The sequence below is a fragment of the Caretta caretta genome, chromosome 24 (assembly GCF_965140235.1).
Source record: "Caretta caretta isolate rCarCar2 chromosome 24, rCarCar1.hap1, whole genome shotgun sequence".
NCBI classification, from domain to species: Eukaryota; Metazoa; Chordata; order Testudines; family Cheloniidae; genus Caretta; species Caretta caretta.
The window spans coordinates 13,709,432-13,730,016 of record NC_134229.1 but is presented as its reverse complement, the minus strand read 5'-3'; the positions used below and the strand labels follow the sequence as shown (position 1 = coordinate 13,730,016).

General features: G+C 55.1%; 1 pseudogene; it reads right to left on the bottom strand.

Moving 5' to 3' along the window:
* The window catches only part of LOC125625890 (IgGFc-binding protein-like), a 35,726-nt pseudogene extending 15,416 nt beyond the window's left edge, over positions 1 to 20,310 (bottom strand).
* Between the last annotated feature and the right edge of the window lie 275 nt (positions 20,311 to 20,585).

Here is a 20,585-nt window from a genome sequence, read left to right as displayed (position 1 = left end):
CCCTGATCTAACCACCAGACCCCACTCCCCTGCCAGAGCCAGGGATAGAACACAGGAGTCCTGGCGCCCAACCCTCCTGCTCTAACCCTCTCCCCACTGGCCCCACACTCACTGCAGCCGGATTGCGTCCTCCAGTCGCGGACCACGACCCCCTCTGTGCGGCAGCTGGCGGCGTAGGCACCCAGCGCCTGGCACAGCATGGTCTTGGCGCCCCCGTTGAGGCAGACGTCGTAGACGCAGCTGTCGAAGAAGTTCTCCGGGCTGAGCTTGCGGTGGCATTCGCGGAAGGGGCCGTCCACCTTGGCGATCAGCCCGCAGGCCTCGTCCCGGTAGTAACGCTGCCGCTGCTCCTCCTCACAGGTGGGGCATTTCCCCTGGCAGATGTGCCAGCAGAATGGGTCGCGGTCCCTCACCTTCCAACTGGCGGCCCACTCCACCACTGAGCTGGGCTGGGCGCCAGCCGGCGTCACCATGTCGTCCGCTGGGTCCTGGTTGTAATTCCCACACAGGCCACAGGTGGCGCCATAGTAGCTGCTGGGCAGGGTCACCTCCACCAGCCAGTTCCAGTCAAAGGAGACCTCCAGGCCAAAGGCCGTCTGCAGCATGGCGCTCAGGCCGCTCTGGAGAAGCCGCAGCTTGCCATCGGCCAGGGTCAGCGGCAGGCTGGTGATGACATCATTCAGCTGCAAAGGGGAAGGGCAGGAGCATTAGGGTCACAGCCATCCACGCCGGGGACAGGAAAGGGCGTGCATGACAACGCAGCGGCAGGGCCGGGCATGTTAGGGTACGGGTACTCTGGAAGATGCGCTGTACAGTATAGGTCAGTGTTGTGTGTTGTGGTGTGTTTTGTTAGGAGTATTGGTGTATTGGAAGATGCCATACACAATACATTGGCAGCCTTGTGTGCTGGGGGTACAAGTGCTACGGAGGATGCAATACACAGTAGAGTGGTAGCGTTGTGTGTTGTGGGTGACAGTGTATTGGAAGATGGGGGAGGTCTAGGTTGGATATTCGGAAACACTATTTCACTAGGGGGGTGGTGAAGCTCTGGAATAGGTTACCTAGGGAGGTGGTGGAATCTCCATCCTTAGAGGTTTTTAAGGCCCGGCTTGACAAAGCCCTGGCTGGGATGATTTAACTGGGAATTGGTCCTGCTTCGAGCAGGGGGTTGGACTAGGTGACCTTCTGGGGTCCCTTCCAACCCTTATATTCTATGATTCTATGACACCAAGGGGTGGAGAATCCAGCACTTCACTTGGGAATTTGTCCCACTGGTTAATCACCCATGCTGCTAAACGACTGTGCCTTATTTCCAATTTGAATTTGTCTGGCGACAAGAAGAAAGAGCAAGTGACAGGAGGGTCCAATCTCTTTCAGGGAACAGGCTGATCAGGGAGATGACTCCAGCCCTGTGGCATAGTGTTGACCCATATATGCGGGGCTAATGCATATAAAAAAATCACATTAGTGATATGTATTATTCCCACCACGCACATTAATCTGTGGGGGTCAGGATGGATAATCAGCTAAACATGAGCCATGGCCAAAATGTTTGAGCTAATGTGATCCTGGGAGGCATAAACAGAGGCAACTCAAGTAGGAGCAGAGAGATTGTTTTGTCCTCTGTATCTGGCCCTGGTGCGACCGAAACTGGAATCCTGTGTCCAGTTTTGGTGACTGCAGGTCGAGAAGGATGTTGATAAATTGGAATGGGGACAGAGAGGAGCCAGGAGAATGATGAAAACATTAGAAAACATGGCTTCTAGTGATAGACTCAAGGAGCTCAGTTTCTTTACTTTAACAAAGAGAAGCTTAAGGAGTAACTTGATCCCAGTTTATAATCATCCACTCAGGGAACAACTAGTTAATATTGGGCTTTTCGCTCTAGCAGAGAAAGATCTAACATGATCCAATGGCTGGAACTTGAAGCTAGACAAATTCCGTCGGGAACGAAGGCGTACATTTTTAATGATGAGAGCAATTAACCACTTGAACTATTTCCCACGGGGTGAGGTCCATCACTGACAATCTTTAAATCACGATTGGATGTTTTTTCCTAACAGATCTGCTCTAGGAATGGTCTGAGGACAGCTCTCTGGCCTTTGTTATGCAGGAGGTCTGAGTAGATGGCCACAGTGGTCCCTTCTGGCCTTGGAATATACAAATCGATTAATCTATGACTATGCATTAAGCAGACAAAGCACTATAACATTATAGAAGTTACAGGGCCTGAACTGGCCTACATCTTCCTATAAACTGGTTTACTTGTGCTAAGTATCCCATAATGCCCTACATTAACTTTGGCTGAAACTGATAGAAAAACTGTCAGGATTAAGATAGGGGTGTTACCCTGGTACAAGCCAAGGAGATGTCTTCACACCCATGTGTCAAAACACAGGGATAAGAGGTACACCACAGTACCCGAAAAGCAAGATACAAAGATGATTGGTTAAATCTAGCCTCTGGATGATGGCTACAGTAGCTTTTTATCTGTAAACAGGATGGGTGTAAAAATGGAGCGGTAACTTTGGAGACACACCTTCTTTCTCGGGGGAATTCAACAACGCAGCATGTGACAGCTTCCCAGAAGTTCCTATTGTATTGAACTCTTTTTTCCTGTACTATTTTTTAGGCTTGGGAGGATTAGATTTGTACCGGCAAACACTGATTTCACTGTACACACAAACCAAGGACAAAAATATTTTCATCCATAATCGTTGAAATTCACAGGTAGGCAAGGTAAGAAGAATGCTGCAATGCTGATCAGAGTTTGATTTCAGGCTGTTCACGTTGTGGGTTTTGATGTGCGGCTGACAATTTGTGTTTTAATGGTTATAAAGTTGTAACTTTTTGAATCTTGTAAATTAGCCAAAATAAAATATATGCTTAAAACCCACAATTCTGCACATTGTGAAAATTTAAATCGATAAAAACAAAAAATGCTTACACATCAGTATTATCGGTTGAAATGATAAAACCATAAAAACTGAATTCTGCCAAGCTGAGCTGTAGAGAGACAAGGGGGTGACGACACTCCTATAAAGGATTCCAAGAAGACCTCACACCACAATTTACCCAGTAATTGAAGGACATTATCAAATCCTTCCCCAAGCAACTCCAAGAGAAACTCTACAGACTCATCCCCTCTCTAATATCCTGGGACAGACACAGGCTCTACTCTATTAACTGTTACCAAGAAACAGACCGAATGGCTCGGCAGCAGTTCTGCGGAAAAGGACCTAGGGGTGACAGTGGACGAGAAGCTGGATATGAGTCAGCAGTGTGCCCTTGTTGCCAAGGCCAATGGCATTTTGGGACGTATAAGTGGGGGCATTGCCAGCAGATCGAGGGACGTGATCGTTCCCCTCTATTCGACACTGGTGAGGCCTCATCTGGAGTACCGTGTCCAGTTTTGGGCCCCACACTACAAGAAGGATGTGGATAAATTGGAGAGAGTCCAGCGAAGGGCAACAAAAATGATTAGGGGTCTGGAACACATGACTTTTGAGGAGAGGCTGAGGGAACTGGGATTGTTTAGTCTGCAGAAGAGAAGAATGAGGGGGGATTTGATAGCTGCTTTCAACTACCTGAGAGGTGGTTCCAAAGAGGATGGTTCTAGACTATTCTCAGTGGTAGAAGATGACAGGACAAGGAGTAATGGTCTCAAGTTGCAGTGGGGGAGGTTTAGGTTGGATATTAGGAAAAACTTTTTCACTAGGAGGGTGGTGAAACACTGGAATGCGTTACCTAGGGAGGTGGTGGAATCTCCTTCCTTAGAAGTTTTTAAGGTCAGGCTTGACAAAGCCCTGGCTGGGATGATTTAATTGGGGATTGGTCCTGCTTTGAGCAGGGGGTTGGACTAGATGACCTCCTGAGGTCCCTTCCAACCCTGTTATTCTATGATTCTATGATTCTAAGCTAACTGATGTTGGTTAATTGATCTCTTGGGTATCTTTCACAACACATCAAAGTGTGGTCAAGGAGTTGACTACAGAATGTAGTGACAAGCAGCACATTAGGGTTCTTTGCCTGTCTCTGGAGATCGGGAATTAAGCATGGCCAATGGGTTGGATGCCAAGCCCAGGGGACCAATGTTTTGATCCAGAATACGCGCCCCTAGGCTGTAGATCTGCTTCGCTCCAACTGAGGAGCTCGTCTTAGGTTCCCAGTTAGGGATAATAGGATCAGACCCTCATCTACCAGCAGGGGGCAGTACCTTGAGGTATCTCCCCTGTTCGAAGCAGCCACAACTCTCCACAGTCACGCAGCCCTGGCCATCAAAGAAGAAGCCATCGTCACATTGGCAGCCTTCGGCACAGGTCTCTGAGCACGGGGTGGAGTCGGTGATCCAGGCGCAGGTCGAGGTGCAGAGGTCAGCACACACCTCATAGTGGCTGTTGGCTGGGCAGCTCAGAGCTAAAATAAAGAGAGAAATTATTGATTCACAGAGTCATAGATTTGCAGGAACCATCATGAGCAACCAGTCTGCCCCAGCCCAGATCTGATGGTCGAGCTAGAGCGCAGCTTTGAGAGAGAGATCTCCCTAGAAAGACTCAGAGGGCAGGAAACTGCCCTGTAGCTGTAGCAGTTGTTCCCAGGGTTAGTTCCCCACCCTAGGGAAAATCTGCCCTTTATTCCCAGTCTCGATTTCTCTGGCTCCGTCCCCCAGCCCACCGACTGTCAGCTCTCGCTCTGCCTCTGTCTATTGGGTTAACAAGCCCTCTGCTCCCTGAAATCTCCTCTCCAGGGAGGTGCTGAAAGACAAGGACTAGCCTCTGAGCCTTCTCTGGGTTAAACACACTAGATCAAGCTCCTTCAGTCCCTGGCTCTCGGGCAGGTTTTTCAGCCCTCAGATCATTCCCGTAGCTCTGACCCCGCCCCCTTTTCCGATGTCCTGTCTGACGTGCAGCCCCCCAGAGCTGGGCACAGTCTCCAGTTGTGGTCTCCCCAATGCCGTATCTCAAGAGGACCCCACCTTCTGGCTTCTCCTCACTATCTCCTGCTTCTCCAGCCCAGGGTCACGCTCACTCTCTTGGCCACAGCATCTCATGCTCATGGGCAGCTGGCTCCATCAGGACACCTGGGTCCTTTCCAGAGTCGCTGCTTTCCAGGGTACAGCCCCTCCCACCCAGCCTGCGAATCTGACCCACGGTCTGTGTCCCTCTGTGCAGGACTTTAGGACTAAGGAACATGTGGCTCAGATTATTCTGTGCACCAGCATGGATGGAAAGGGAGCCAGACTGGGAGGATGAGGAAAGACTGGATGAGAAGAAACAGATAAGCTAAGGGTCTGGTATGAGATGCCCAGAACTGATGCCCCCCCAGATCAAGGAGGGTGAGCGGGACAGCCCCCCACACCTCATCAGCATCGCGGCACTTACGGCAGAAGGAGGGGCTCCTCCAGGGCTGGATGGGGGCCCCGGCTTCCTGGCAGGCCGTCACATAGCTCTGGATGCTCTGGCACAGGACCTGGGAGTCCCCGTTGCCCAACAACATCATACAGGCAGTTGTTGAAATACACGCTGGGGCTGACCGTGCCGTGGCAGGCGGCGAAGGGGCCGTCGGAGGCTGTGAGCAGCCCGCAGTAGTGGCGCTGTTTGAAGACGTCCTTTTTGGTCTCTTCACAAACCAGGCAGCTGTTCCCGGCGCATCCATCTGCACAGGCCACCCCTGGGACTGGGATTTTCCAGGCGGAGGCAAAGGCTGCCACGTCAGGGGCCGCGCTGCCGTCGGGGAGCAGGAACTCGTCGTCCCGACGCCCGTTGTAGTTCCCACACAGGCCGCACGTCTGGCCCTGGTAGTTCCCCGGGACGGTGACTCTCACGTTGTACAGGAGGTCGTAGCTCACGGTGAGGCCGAAGTCAGTTTGCACCAGCACGTTCCCACCATGCTGATAGGCCCAAAGCCGTCCATCGGCCACAACCACAGGCAGATTGTGGGACACCCCGTCCACCTGGGAGAGACAGAGCATCCCGTGTGAGCAGGGGGAGCGGACACTGGGGCCGGGGAGAGATGCAACAGGAAAGCACGCAAGCTGAATTCCACTCTGTTCTACGCACATAAATCCCAAAAGAGCCAGGGCCAGATTCAGTGTAAATCCAGAGTCACCCCTGACTGCAATAGGGCTGGATTCTGATTGCAGCTCCTCCAGGATAAATCCAGAGTCAGCTCAGATTTCAGACGGATGACTCCAGAGTCACTCTTCCCCTCCCCCCCAGGTCTCTGACCCTGTGTAGGGGGCATCTAATGCTACGGCCCTGGAAGGGCCGGTCCCAGAGGCAGATGGGGGGACAGAGCTCAGCTGGGGGCACCCCTCTTAGCCAACAGGCACTCTGCTGTCTCTGAGATGTCAGGACTGGCCCTACTGTTCTGCCCACCCCACTACAGAGTCCGCTCCTCTTTGGCCCATCCCATGAGCAGGACTTACCCTGATCAGCCCCCTCATGCCCTGCAGCAGGGAAAGGGTGGTCCCATAAAGGCGGATGGACACCAGCTTGGCCACGGAGACCTGCTTAGTGCCCCACGGCTTGTTCTCCAGGTGGATGGTGAAGGGCATCAGCTTCTGGGTGTCAGTGCAGGTCGTGGCCAGGGCATAGGTGCAGGTGCCCTGGAAGCTGGCAGCAGCACCGTCGAAGGTGATGTAGTGGGAGCTTCCAGAGACGGTGCAGGTGGCGGATCCCACAGGGTGGCATCTCCGGACGCTGCCCGCCACCTTACACTCCTCCTTGGGGCCACAGGACAAGCCCTTGCAGGCCACGTCCCCGCCGGCCTGGCAGACGCACTGCTCCTGGCATGTCGGATGGAAGGTCTCCCCGGCCTGGTAGTAAAAGCCCTGGTGGACGCAGCCACACTGGGACATGGGCACACAGCGGTCACCGCTCAGCACAAAGCCCTCATCACAGACGCAGCCCTCCCAGCACTGGGCCGAGCACTGAACTGGGGCATAGAGGCTGCTGCAGGTCGGCTGGCAGCCCCGGGCGCAAACCTCATAGTGGCTGTTCAGGGGACAGGCTGGCTCTGCGACAGGAACAGAATGAGGTGTCAGAGCAGCAGTTTCTGATCACAGCTGGCGCCCCCTGGAGGGGAAAGGCCCTTGCCCCATTCCCTGCCCCCCTGAGCCAGCCAGCCCCACAACCTGGGGCAGGATCGGAGCTGGCGCCCCCTGGAGGGGAAAGGCCCCATTCCGCACCTCCACCCCACCCGAGCCCGAGCCAGCCAGTCCCCGCCCAGGGGCTGGATGGGAGCCAGCACCTCCTGGAGGAGAAAGGCCCAGTGCCCCATTCCCTGTGCCCCTGAGCCAACCAGCCCCCCACCCTGGGGCAGGATTGGAGACAGTGCCCCCTAGAGGGGAAAAGCCCATTCTCTCAGCCAGCTCAGGGGATAAAAACAGAGCAAACCCTCAGTTGCTGTTTGTCAGTGTAACACAATTGGTTTGAATGCAATCGTGCAGATTCTCACCAGCTGGGGAATGTGGCCCCATTGACTCCAATGAGGCTACGGCTGATTGACCCGAGCTGGGATCTAGCCACATTAACTTCAATGGAGCTACAGCCAATAGACCCCAGCTGGGACCTGGTTGGATTATCCAGGTTTGTAACTATTCTCCCTCATTAGGGATAGAGCAATCCATAGGGTCATGGATCGGAGACCAGGAGGGCGCCTCACACCGCCCAGCCTGCCCTGTGTGGTAGCCCAGCCCAGGAACCCTGCCCAGCGGACAGCGCCATGTGACGGGTGCACACTCACTCCAGAAGACGTGGTATCTCCAGGGATGTACAATTACCCCAGCGGCCTGGCAGGCTGAGGCATAGCCGGCAACCACCTGCCCTAGCACGGCCATCTGCCCCTTGGACACGCAGTAGTCGGACACGCAGTCGAGGAAGAAGCCCTCGGGATCAATTCTGCTGTGGCACTCCCTGAAGGGGCCGGTGTTCTCCAGGATGATCCCGCACTCGGTGTTGATGCCCCGCTGGCGATGGGCGAGGGCTTCCAGGTCGGGGCAGGCCCCCACATCGACTTCGCCGCAGCCCAGGGGCTCGGCCACCCTCCAGCTGCGCCCGGCACCCGCCCCGGCCTTCCCAGCTGGCTCGTCACTCCTGTCCCCATTGAAGTTGCCGCACAGACCACCCAGGGTGCTGGCATAGGTGCTGGGCATGGTGACGGTGACCCGGCTGTGCCAGTCGAAGGTGACAGTGAGGCCAAAATCTGTCTGGATCACGGCATCCCAGCCTCTCTGGTACATGGAGATCTTCCCTGTGCCCGCTTGGTATGGTAGGTTGGTCAAAATACCATTCACCTAGGGATAGAGACAGACACCTTGATACAAGACTGTGCAGCGATCACTGAGCCCCAGTGCAGAAATGCAGCTGTGTCTAAGGTGGGGCAGCTGGGGAACAGGCACACATAATGCCACATAGGGATGGCTTGCCCAGCTCTGAGATGCAGCTACATCTGGAGTAGGGAAGCTGATTCACAGACCACAAGTTACTGAGGAGAACAGATGGTCTCAAGGTTAAGGCACAGTATTGGGAGCTCTGGGTTCTCTCCCCAGCTCTGGGAGAGGAGTGGGGTCGAGTGGGTTAGAGCAGGGGAAGCTGGGAGCCAAGACTCCTGGGTTCTCTCCCTGACTCTGGGAGGGGAGCGGAGTCTAGTGGGTTAGAGCGGGGGGTGAGGGGGGCTGGGAGCCAGGACTCCTGGGTTCTGTTCCCATCTCTGAGGTGAGTGGGGTCTACTGGTTACACCTGCAGGGTAATGATAGGTTCTAGTCCAGACTTGCTGGGTGATTGTGTGACAGTTCCTTAATCTGTCAATGCCTCAGTTTCCCCAGCTGTGAAATGGGCACTTCCCAGCCTCAAGAAGGGGTTGTATCAACGCCTGTGCTTTGGACTTCTCTGATAGGCCCTGCGGGGAGGCTACTGCTGGATGGAGAGTTTAGGACAGGAAGTGAGGAAACTCAGGCTGACGTAGAATCAGACCAGCTAGGAAGACGGTCCTTGCCCTTGACTGGTTGGCGTCTCCCCAGTCTAGGCTCACTCACCATGATCTTGCCCCGATAGGCCCAGCTGACGGTGGTCTCCACTCCATATACGTGGACCTGCACTACTTTCCTGAAGGACACCGATTGACCACCCCAGCGGGCGTTCTGCACCAGGACCCGGAAATCCACCAGCTCCTGGCTCTTCTTGCTCAGCCCGGAGAGCTGATACTGGCAGGTGCCCTGGAAGTCGAACCTCTGCCCGTCAAAGCTGTGGTAGTGGGAGCCCCCGCTGGTCATGCAGCTGGCGTAGTTGGTGGGGTAGCAGTTCTGGATGCCTTTCTCCACCTGGCACTGCTCCCCAGCCCTGCACCCTGCGACCTGGCAGCTCACCTGCCTGGTTTGCGGGTTGCAGACACAGCGTCTCGTGCAGGCGCCGTTCCCCCAGAATTGCTCTCCAGGGGCATAGAGGCGTCCCTCAAATTCGCACCCACAGCCAGCCTTGGAGATGCATTTCCCAGCATCCAGCACGAAGCCCTCATTGCACTGGCAGGTCTCCACGCAGGGCAAGGAGCAGTTGTTAGGGGCTGCTCGGTCATTGCAGGTGGCAGGACACGTGGAGCTGCAGAGCTGGTACTGGCTGTTCTCCGGGCAGGGCAGAGCTGTCAAAGGGATGGGACATGGGTCACTGGGAATATCACTGCATTCAGCACATGCTGCAGCTTGAACCACCAGCTTCTTGCATCAGCCTCAGAGACGGGATAAGAGCTCTACTACTGCTGCCCACTGAGGGAGCTCTCCTTAAGCTCAAGCACCAGAGGCCTGCGCTCTCGCCAAGCACGACACTTAAAATAATCCCACAGCCAGCCCACCGAAAAATGGGGAGATTGGTCAAAACTCATGAAACTTCTGTAGGTTAAATTAAATAAATATCCTGTGCCAGGTGGGTGTTGGTCGTTTCCAGCTTCTGTAACCTGCAGCTCCCCACCAACACCAACAACTGTTGTTAGGAGTCATCTGCAACACGGCAGAGGCCAGAGTCCACAGAAAACAGCCCTGTCCTGAGGGAACAGGGGGAGGGTGCATTGCAAGATAGTCTCAGGTTGAGAGAGAGAGAGTGAGAGAGTGTGTGTGTGAGTGAACACTGTCCTCTGTTGGAGAGGATGGGCCCTCCTCTGAGTGTGTGTGAACACTGTCCTCTGTTGGAGGGGATGGGTCCTTCTGTGTGTGTGTGTGTGTGTGTGTGTGTGTGTATATGCTGCCCCCTGCTGGAGGGGATGGGCACTGCTCTGTGTGTGTGTCCCTGCTGCCCCCCTTTCTACCCCATCTTTTCCTCCCTGCCCCCCAACCTCAGCCCCTTCTGGACCCCAAACATCCAGCTTATCACTCATCTGCTCTCTCACAATTCTCCCCTCTGCCCCCCCAAACTCTCCTTGCCCCCCATACTGCTCCCCCAACATTCCTCTGTCCCCCAGACCCTTTCCCTCTCCCTCCTGCCTCCCATATTCGCCTGCTCCCTAGTCTCCTCCCTGCTGCCTCCTCTGCCCCCCCAAATTAACCATCTTCCAAGCCTATCCCCCCACCCCCCGTTGCCTGGAAGCAGAGCCCCATAAGTACAGCCTGGTTTCAGTCTCACTGGAACAATGGGGAGGAGGTGGGGGGGAGTGGTTGCCTTATTTATTAAGGGCAACTTCCTGATACTATCGCACGCAGTGGTTCTCAATCTGCAGCCAATCAGCACACAGCTGCGGCCCATGTGACATCCTCATGGCCATACAGGTCGTATTGGATGCAGCCCACATAACACATTGGTATGAGGCCCACAATGGTAAATAGGTTGAGAACCACTGTTGCAGCTCTGAGAGGCAACAGACGTGGGTTCCAGGTCTCCTCCCCAGACCAGGTGCGCTAGTAAACGGATCCGTTCTCTCCAGCCCCTCGTTACAGGCAATGTGTAACAAGGATCTTCCAGAATTCCTCACCAGAAATGGGCCAGCATGTTCCCACCTCCCTAAAACAGCACGTCCCCCAATGACACCCCCTGGAGGGAAAAGATCCCATGCCCCATTCCAAGCCCCCCCGGAGCCAGCCAGTCCCCAACCCCGGGGCCGGATGGGAGCCAGTGCCCCCTAGAGGGGAAAGACTCCATGCCCCACCCCTGAGCCAGCCAGTGCTCTGAATTTCTTTGGCACCAGCTGCCATGATCAAACCAGGGGTTAACCCCACTCACTGCAGCCTGCGAGACTTCGCCACTCAGAGATGGCCACCCGCTCTCTCCAGCAAGCGTCGGCGTAGCTCGTCAGCGCCCGGCACAGCATCTCCTTGAGGCCGTCATTCATACACAGGTCATAGACACAGTTGTCCAGGTAGATCTTGGGATCGATCATGGAGTGGCAGAGGCTGAAGGGGCCCTCCACCTCTTTGGTGATCCAGCCACAGAAGGGCTCAGCTTTGTACCTGCCAACCAGCTCTGGGGAGCAGTTCTTGCACTCCCCGTGGCAGTCATCCCAGCAGAACCTGTCCCCATCCTCCACCTTCCAGCTCTTCCCGAACTCCACGGGGCTGGCAGCCAGCACCCCCGTGGGGGTGGCAAAGTCGTCCCTAGCATCCCCGTTGTAGTTGCCGCACAGGCCTTGCACACTCTCCCAGAAGCTGCTGGAGATCTTCACAACCAGAGAGCTGCCCCAGTCATAGGAGACCCTCAGGGAGAAGTCAGTCTCGATGACAACAGAGCCCCCGCTCTGATAAAGCTTCAGTTTCCCCTCCATCAGGGAGATGGGGAGGCGGGAGTGCTGGGCATTCACCTGGGAGGGCAACCACAAGCAGTGGTCATTGTTTCACGCAACACTTTCAGCCCATGTCCTATTCCCAACAACCTCTCCCTTAAAAACCAGGAAAGTCCAAAGCCCACCCAGGCTAAGTCAAGAGAACCCACTTCACCTTGAGCCACCTGGTGTTTACAAGAGAGATTTCCCAGGCCAGGTAACTCTGCCATCACCTCCCACAGGTTCCCTTCACCTTCCCCTGAAACATCTGCTGCCACTAGAGGTGGGACCCTGATAGGCGGACCCCCAGCCCTGCTTGGCAATAGAGCCGGAGGAAATTTTCAACTCAAATAGTTTTTCAGACAAAAAAAAGCAGATTTGATGACACCAAAACAATTCAGTGAAAAAGAAAAATCCTCAAAAAAAAATTCTGGAAAAAATTAAAATGTTTCGATCTTTCAATTCAAGAAAACTTCTAAATTTGAAAGTTCCTTTAATTTTTTAAAATTTAATATGTTGAAATCAAAATGAAACTTTTGTTTAACCCAAAACAAAAAAGTCATCTTTTCAATTTGCCAAAAATTTCTAATTTATTTTTGTTTTGACCAGAAATGATTTTTTTATTTTAGAAAAGAAAAGAAAAGAAAAGAAAAAGAGAATGAAATATGAAGGAAGAAAGAAGAAAAAATGAAAGGAGAAAAGCAAAGAAAAGAAGGACTAATGAAGGAAGAAAAAGAAAAGAGAAAAATGAAGAAAGAAAAGAAGAGAGAAAGAGAAATGAAGGAAGAAAAATAAAGAAATGAAGAAGGAAAAGCAAAGATGGATAGATTAGAAAGGGGATGGGCACACTCTTACCCTCACAAGCCCGTATTCATTTCTGACCACGGAGACAGTGTAGCCGTAGACCTGCACGGTCACAAAGCCCACGTAGGCAACTCTCTGGTTGCCCCGGTTCTCGTTCTTAGCCGTGACGTGGAAAGCTGGGAGAGCTGAATCTGAGCTGAAGGTCTTGGCCAGGGTGTAGGTGCAGGTGCCCATGAAGTCGTAGTTGCGCCCATCGAAGGTATGGTAGTGGGGATCACCCAGCGCCCAGCAAGTTGCCATGGAGGTGGCCATGCACACGGGTCTGCCATTGGTCATCTGGCAGGTCTCCTTCTTCTGGCACTGCATGGAACTACAGGAAGGCACCGGGGATGCTGAGGACAGGATGTGAAGGAAAGGGCAAGCAGAGAGATAGACAGGACATTATAACAGGAAACAAACTGGCCACGAGGCCGACCCATGGGGTCCAGTGGGTTGACCTGGTGGCTTAGAGTATTATAACATGGTGAAGTAGGGAGGGATGGATGGAAGGGAAGAATGGTTGGTGGGATTGATTGGAGATGGATGGATGGATGGATGGATGGATGGATTTTGCTGTGAATGCTATTGGGGTGACCACAACAGGATCATACCAGGCTCCCTGTGCAACACCCCTGCCATAGAGACATCCCCACCCCCATCCATGCATAGGGTCCCCTGTAGGGGCTATTCACACTGCTCAGCACCCTAAGATTTCACAATTACAACAGGACAAGCACCCAGATACACCCCATAGCCCCCCTTTCCCTCAGATACCCCCCACTCACCACTCTGGCAAAGGGTAGCCATGCCGTAGCCGTTCTGCTGAGGGATGCCAACGCTCAGCAGCCCAAAGGCAGCACTGGGATTCTCCACGGAGTGGGCACTGGCCCTGATGCCCAGGTTGAACACTCCCCAGGAATACTCCGTGCCGGGAATCGGTTTCCAGAGCACCCTGCTCGGGAGTCGCCGATCCATGGTGATGCCGGCAGCCGATGCGGTCTTGGCCACAACAATGGCATAGTTTTTGAACCCCTGCTGGCCAGTAATGGAGTAGGAGGTGCAGTAGCTGGAGACGTCCGGGATGCTGACCAAGAAGGGGTCGTAACGCATGGTGCCCTGGGTCCCGCCGGTACAGAAGAAGAAGACTTGAATGCCGGCACTGGCGGAGATGTACAGTGGTTTGGCCAGATTCACCTCCAACTGCAGGACCTGCCCAGACACCAGACCCTGGCTCCTCCGGGCCCCGCCAGAGAGGTAGGTGAGCCGTGTGACTTGGGAGGCGATGATGTACACCTGGTCGTAGCCGGCCTGGAAGGGCATCGGTGGCACAAAGAAAGCCGTGCCCCACCCGGAGACGGGCAACAGCTGCTCGGCCACGTGGTTGCACTTGGTGTTCTTCTGGGCACAGCTGTGCCCGCTCTGCACTGCCACCGGCTTCAGGGACACCACCCGGGTGCCAGAAAGGTCCTGGTTGCTCTGGAATTGGACAGCCTCGTAGGGCTCAAGGGAGACAGTGATCTTGCTGCCGGCCGGGTAGACCCGCTCTTGGAACCTCACACTGCCCTTCAGGTGAATTTCCACAGTGGTGGGCTCCCGCCATGCCATGATGGAGAACTCTTTGTAGGTCCCGGAGACATCTCCAGCTGGCGTGAGGACATAGTACTCTACGCCCAGGCTCTGGACCGGGTACACCATGCCGGTGTCGGCCGTCAGCTTCTTGGCATTGAGCGACATCACTGAGACATCCTTGTCCGCCTGCACCAGGACAGTGCCGCAGAACTTGGTGGTGCCAGACATCTCAGCGTTGGCCGGGATTTTCACGGAGACCGTCTGGCCCTGGCCAAGCTGGAAGGTGTGGCGGAACTGAGACTTACGCATCTCGACGGTGACCGTGGTGGAGGGCGAGTAGCCGGAGATGAAGAGCTGGAAGTCAGCCTGGGAGTAGCCAATCTGGTAATTCTGCAGGAAGGCCGTGATGAACTCCCGGCCCATGGGGGTGGCCGTGCCGGGGCCTGTGGGGAGAGGGACAGAGAGGGGTGACCGAGCCAGCAGCTCTAGGGGGTCTTGGCGCTGCTGTTATGTGTCTTAGTGATGGAAAAGAGCTAATAGCAATGGCTAAAGCTCTCAATAACCCATACACTGCTCTGCCAGTGCCCCTCAGTCCTGACCTGTAGACCCCTGCCATCCCAGCCATGGGCAGCCCCTCACACAGCTCTGCTTGCCACTCAGTGGGGCCAATTCACCTCTCACCCGGGGTAGTGTGATGAGGAGTAACCCCAAGGACGTTACAGTCGGCTGTGTGAAAGCGGAATGCCGGTGCTGCTGTTACTGTCTGGAGCCAGCTCATCTCTAAAGCCAGTGGATTCACCCGCAATGAGCCCGGAGACCAGATTTCAGATTCCAAATGTAAGGGGACTGTTGGCCCCTTACTAAAACTCAGTGGGGGTGGTTTGGTTGGCTAGCTCCCAGGACCAAAAGGAAGGGAAGGGTCGATGGGAAATCAGGACCCTGAGACGAACAGTCCCCATGGGCAATGGGGAGAGGCCAACGCTCCAGGTCAGCCTGATTGACAGGGTAGGCAGGCTAATGAGGGAGTCAGGAGGCCGGAGGGGGGGTCGGTCCCATCTGCCTGCTGAGCTAGAATTGCCTGGGTCAGACAGAGAGGGGCTGAGCTCAGGAGAGAGCAGGGTGCCCGAGTGGAGCGGGGCAGCAGGGCCGCGCCGGCCAGAAGGGCCAGAGAAGCAGCCCAGGGGGCTGGAGGCAGAGCAGCAGCATCAGTGGTGAGGCAGAGTGGTGGAGCTGGGGCTGGAGCTGGGGCTGGAGCTGTCTGGAGCAGGGTGCAGGGAGCAGCTGGGGAGAGCAAGGGGGACCCTGGGCAGTGGGCCCAGTGCAGGGAGACGCACCCAGCCAAGACGCCTGGCAGGCCAGACTTGGGGGGGGGATCGTAACCCCGACGGGGCGGGGGCGACGCTGGGATGAAGGGTCCTGCCACCTAGAGCCTGGAGTCGTGTGGCCACCGCCAGAGCAAGTGTCCAACCCGCAGCATCCCTGCAGCACAGCCAGGGCCTGGGCAGGGGCCTGGGACGTGTGAGAAACAGACTGAACTGCCCTGACATCCCAGAGACGCTGGCTGTGACGTCCCCGTGCCACAGAGCGGGTCGATGGGTTTTCCTTTCACCTTTCCCGTTTTTTCCTTATTTTTTTAATTGGTTGCTGTTTAATTAATTGCATTTGCTTTGAACTGATTGTAACAATCAGTGGGTCAGGGAAGCGTCCAGTGAAGAGAGAGCACCCAGAGTGGGGACACCCTGGCCCCTGCCCTAAGTGACCATGACAGGGTTGGGGGTTGAGCCCCCCTGGAATCCTGGGCCCAGCCTTCTTGGGGTTACGAGGACTCTGCCACACAGGAGATGGAAGGGGAGCCCTCGAGGTCAGGCAGGCCTCTGGGTAAAGGGAGTGGGAGCGAGGATCCAGATCCTTTCGCTAGCCCATTTCACCAGGGTCGTGTATAAGCGAGGAAAGTTCCCCACAACGGTGGGACCATTCCCCCGCTTACACAGATACTCCTGTCTCTAACCTCTAAACATCTCCCTGAGCTGGGAATGGAACCCAGGAGACCTGGCTCCCAACCCCTTGCTCTAACTACGAGACCCCACTCCCAGAGTCAGGGACAGAACCCAGGAGTCCTGGCTCCCAAGCCCCCCGCCACTCTTGCAAGCCTCAAAGGCCAGCTCAACCCTGGCAGGAAACACCCCTAAACCTGGGGGAACTGGCTCTTGCGGGGACCACCATGCCCCTCCCTGGCACTAGCACTGCTGTGGGCAAGTGAGGCTGAGCGTCGGGGAAAAGGCATGGCCAGAAGGGAACAGGCATGGTCGAACAGCGGGTTTGTCCAGGAGGGAAAGGCATGGCCAGAGAAGGAAAGGGAAAATGGGTGTGGTCAGATCAGATGGACAGTGGCGTGGTCAGCAGGAGAACGGGTGAGGTCAGAGAGGAAAAGGGGGGACAAAGGGGGTGTGGTCAGATGGCCAAGCGGCATGATCAGCAGAAGAAGGGGTGTGGTCAGAGGAAATGCAAGAGTGACCAGCAGGCAAAGGGGTGAGTTCAGAGAGGAAAGGGGTGGCCAAAGGGGAAAGGGGGTATGGTCAAATTGAAGTGGGGCGTGGCCAGCAGACTCTTGCTCTGCGCCCATCCTCATCTGTATTCGCAGCCCGTTTCCCCAGCTGGGAGGGAACTGGGCTGCAGGAGGGGCAGGGCAGAGGGAAGAGCTAAACCAGCCCCGCACCCTGACATACACAAACATAGAGACACACAGACATATGCTGACACACATACACACATGCTGATGTACACACACTGACGTACACATACACACACGCTGTTGCATACAGAGAAACTTATGCTGACATACACATGGAGAAGCTGACATGCAGACACATACTGACATACATAAAACATCCAGGGACACACTGACATACAGAGACACATGCTGACTCACACACTGACTCACACAGCCACACACAGTAACGTACACACACAAACACGCAGATGTACACACACACTGACACACACAGAGACACGCTGACATACACAAACACACACAGTCACATGCTGACGCAAACAAACACGGAGATCTACACACACGACACACATATCCACGATAGCATACATGCTCACACATGCACGAGCACACACACACTGATGAGCTCTGTGCAGCTCCCCCTCCCCCTGTTGTTTGTGAAAAGTGAGTGTGATGCGCCCTCTGAGTGTGCAAACTGAAGCCACTTGAGCTCTGCACACCTGGCATGGCCCCAGCTGGGGTGGGCAGAGGGCTGATGCCCCAGTAGAGTGTGGCAGTAGCTGAAGTTATGCCACACCCCTTATTCAACATAGGGGCATGGCTAAGGCAAGGGGGCGTGGTCCCAGCCACCCACCCCCTGAACCAGGAGCAATTTGCAAATATTACAGCAGCTCCAAGGCTGCGTGAACTGTGGCCATCTGGAGCAGCAACCTTGGACCCTGACTACGCTGGGCACTGCGGAGGTTAGCTCAGGGGTTGGCCCAGCAGTGAGCTTGAGTTTACACAGAGAGAAAAATCTGACCCATCGACTCCAATGGGGTTACTCCAGATTTACACTGAGATGAACAAGAGGTGAATCAGCCTCATTTACCCCAGTGAAGTCACTCCTGATTTACACCAGTGTGTGTGAAAAAGGGATCAGCGATCCCAGTGGAGCCACTTCTGATTTACCCGGGGTGATTGGAGAATTTTCCATCCCTTCCTGCCCAGGGCTGGCCGCAGCCCCTGAATGCTCTTTACTGCCCCACTCCCAGCTCTAGTAACCCCATAGAATCATAGAATATCAGTGTTGGAAGGGACCTCAGGAGGTCATCTAGTCCAACCCCCTGCTCAAAGCAGGACCAATCCCCAATTTTTGCCCCAGATCCCTAAATGGCCTCCTCAGGGATTGAACTCACAACCCTGGGTTTAGCAGGCCAATGCTCAAACCACTGAGCTATCCCTCCCCCTGCTGAGCTATCCCTCCCCATGCCCTGCTCTGTCCCCAGGACCCTCCCCCCTGAGCTCCCCGAGCCCTGGGTTGGATCCCCACTCACCTGCCAGCAGCGCCAGCCCAGCCCAGAGCAGCAGCATCCTCCTTGTCGCCATGGCTGAAACACAAGGGGATTAATCAGGGGGTTAGTCAGGGGAGATGGAGTGGGGGGCTTGGGATTACCTTTGCCCCAGGATTTGGGGAGCCTGGGGGGAGCAGAGGTGGGCAGACCAGGGACCCACTGAGTATGGGGATGGGGGAAGGCAGCACTGATGGGCAATGCGGATTCCCAAGGCAACAGAGAGCCAGGACTCCTGGATTCTACCCCCAGCTCTGGGAGGGGAGAGGGGTTTAGTGGGTTAGAGAGCGGGGCTGGGAGCCAGTACTTCTGGGTTCTATTCCCAGCTCTCGGAGGGCCTCCTGTCTGTTACAGGTTAATGCAGATGAATTTCGCCCTCCCCCAATCTCTCCCACACCCCAGTACTGTCCCAACCACAAAGGGTTAAAATAGGACCATCCACCTCTATATCGCCTTAGCAAAGTGGTAATGGAGGTGGGAGGAGGAGCTGGAGACCCCTAGGCATGTGGTCCCATATGGACAGATCCCCCCCCCCGAGACCCATCCCTCCTGGCATGAGGTCAATCAGCAACTTCCCCTGTGGCACATCATTCCTTCATTGGCCATCAGGTGGTGTCTTGCACCTTACTCTAATGCAGCTGGAACTGGTCGCTATTGGCGACAGGATACCAGGGTAGATGGGCCCATTGGTCTGATCTGTTCCCCTGGGTCTAGAGGGAGATGATCCTGCAATATGCTCCCCACCCCAAAACAGCATCCACAGAAGCATCCCTGTCTGTCGTTTATCTCTGTGGTCCTGCTCCAGGGCAACCCCCTTCTCCTATTCCTTCTCCATCTACCCCATGCTCTCCTCTGTCACCCTCCATTATCTGAGTATCTGCTCCCCCTTGTCTCTCTCACTATGCCTCAATGCACATCAGGCTGTCTATTGATCTATCTATGTCCATACACACCCACCATCTAGCTAGCTAGCCACCCATCCAGCCCCATGTGAACCCATCATCTTTCTATCTACATATACACCTTCTATCTATCCTTATATGCAAACTCTCTCTCTCTCTCTCTCTCCCACCTCTCTCTATCCCCATACACACCCTCTATCTGTCTATCTATCTATCTGACGCCCACTGAATTTGAATCCAAGCAGCATTAAATCTCCTGCCCCCAAAATGTCCCCTCTGGTTCCCCCACCCCACCCCTGTACAGAGTGAGTGGCTGGGGCAAGAGAGAAAGGAAAGAATTTGGACTTACCTGCTGGGAGCACCTGGCTAGCTCAGCAGCGGAGCCTGAGGGGCTTATATGGCAAGGGATTCTCCCGGGAGGGTGGTGACACCCATGGGTGAGGCAAATGGGCTGGGTTCCATCACAGCTTCCTGGAGAAGGACAATTCTACACAGAGTCGGCTCAGGGCAAAGGGAGCTAGAGAATGAGGTGTAGAGAGATGACAGATAGGAGGGGCTGTGTCAGATGTTACAATCTCCGGACTGGTAGAGAAGGCAAAGTCAGGTCCCCTTGCCCTATAATTCAAAGAATGAGGGGATGGGACAATGCAACAGAGGCCTGTGGAACTCCTCGCCACAGGGTGCCCCTGGGGTCAAGGACTCAGCAGGGCTTGCAAAAAGGGCAGGGTTCTTATGCAGTTGCTGCAGTTGAGGAGGGAGCCTCAAAGTATTATGGGATAGAAACCCACAATGCCTCGAGTTAAAGAGAAATGCCCCGCCACCCCCAAATGCCACTAGCCGGTTTCTTTACTTTCTTGTGCCAAACCCTAACCCTAAGACCGCCAGAGACAGCATACTGCAGCATCTGTGAGTGGGTGGACATGGCAGAGATGGGGGATGCGAGTCGGATGCCTCTCCTGGGAGAAAGTGTTTCACCAATTTATTTCCTCTCCATTCACCCACGATTAAAGGGACCACAGCTGCAGGGCCCTGTCCAGCTACTTGACCCCCCTCACTTCCCAAAGCCAGGGATGAACCTGGGAGTCCGGACTCCCAGCCCCCTCTTCTCTAATCCACTGGACCCCATTCCCCTCCCAGATCCAGGGATAGAACCTAGGAGTCCTGGCTCCCAGCCCCACAATCCCTCTGCCCTCCTGAATCCTCATCCTCTCCCTACCCCACCCCCAATGTGGCCCCACCCCTTGACCCAGCACTCCCGCATTAGTGTCAATATTTGTGACTGTTTTCACACAGGCTCGGTCAGGTCAGGGCTACTGCAGGAATAGCTTCCTCATCCCAGCGCTGACACCAGTGGAGGCGGGGCAGGCACTGTCATGGCTGCTCCACTGTCAGGATCTCTCCCTGAGCCCTCTCTCCCCCCTTCCTCTGCTCCTCGGGCATCGCCTCTGCCAGGATCCTTCTCTTCTCGCC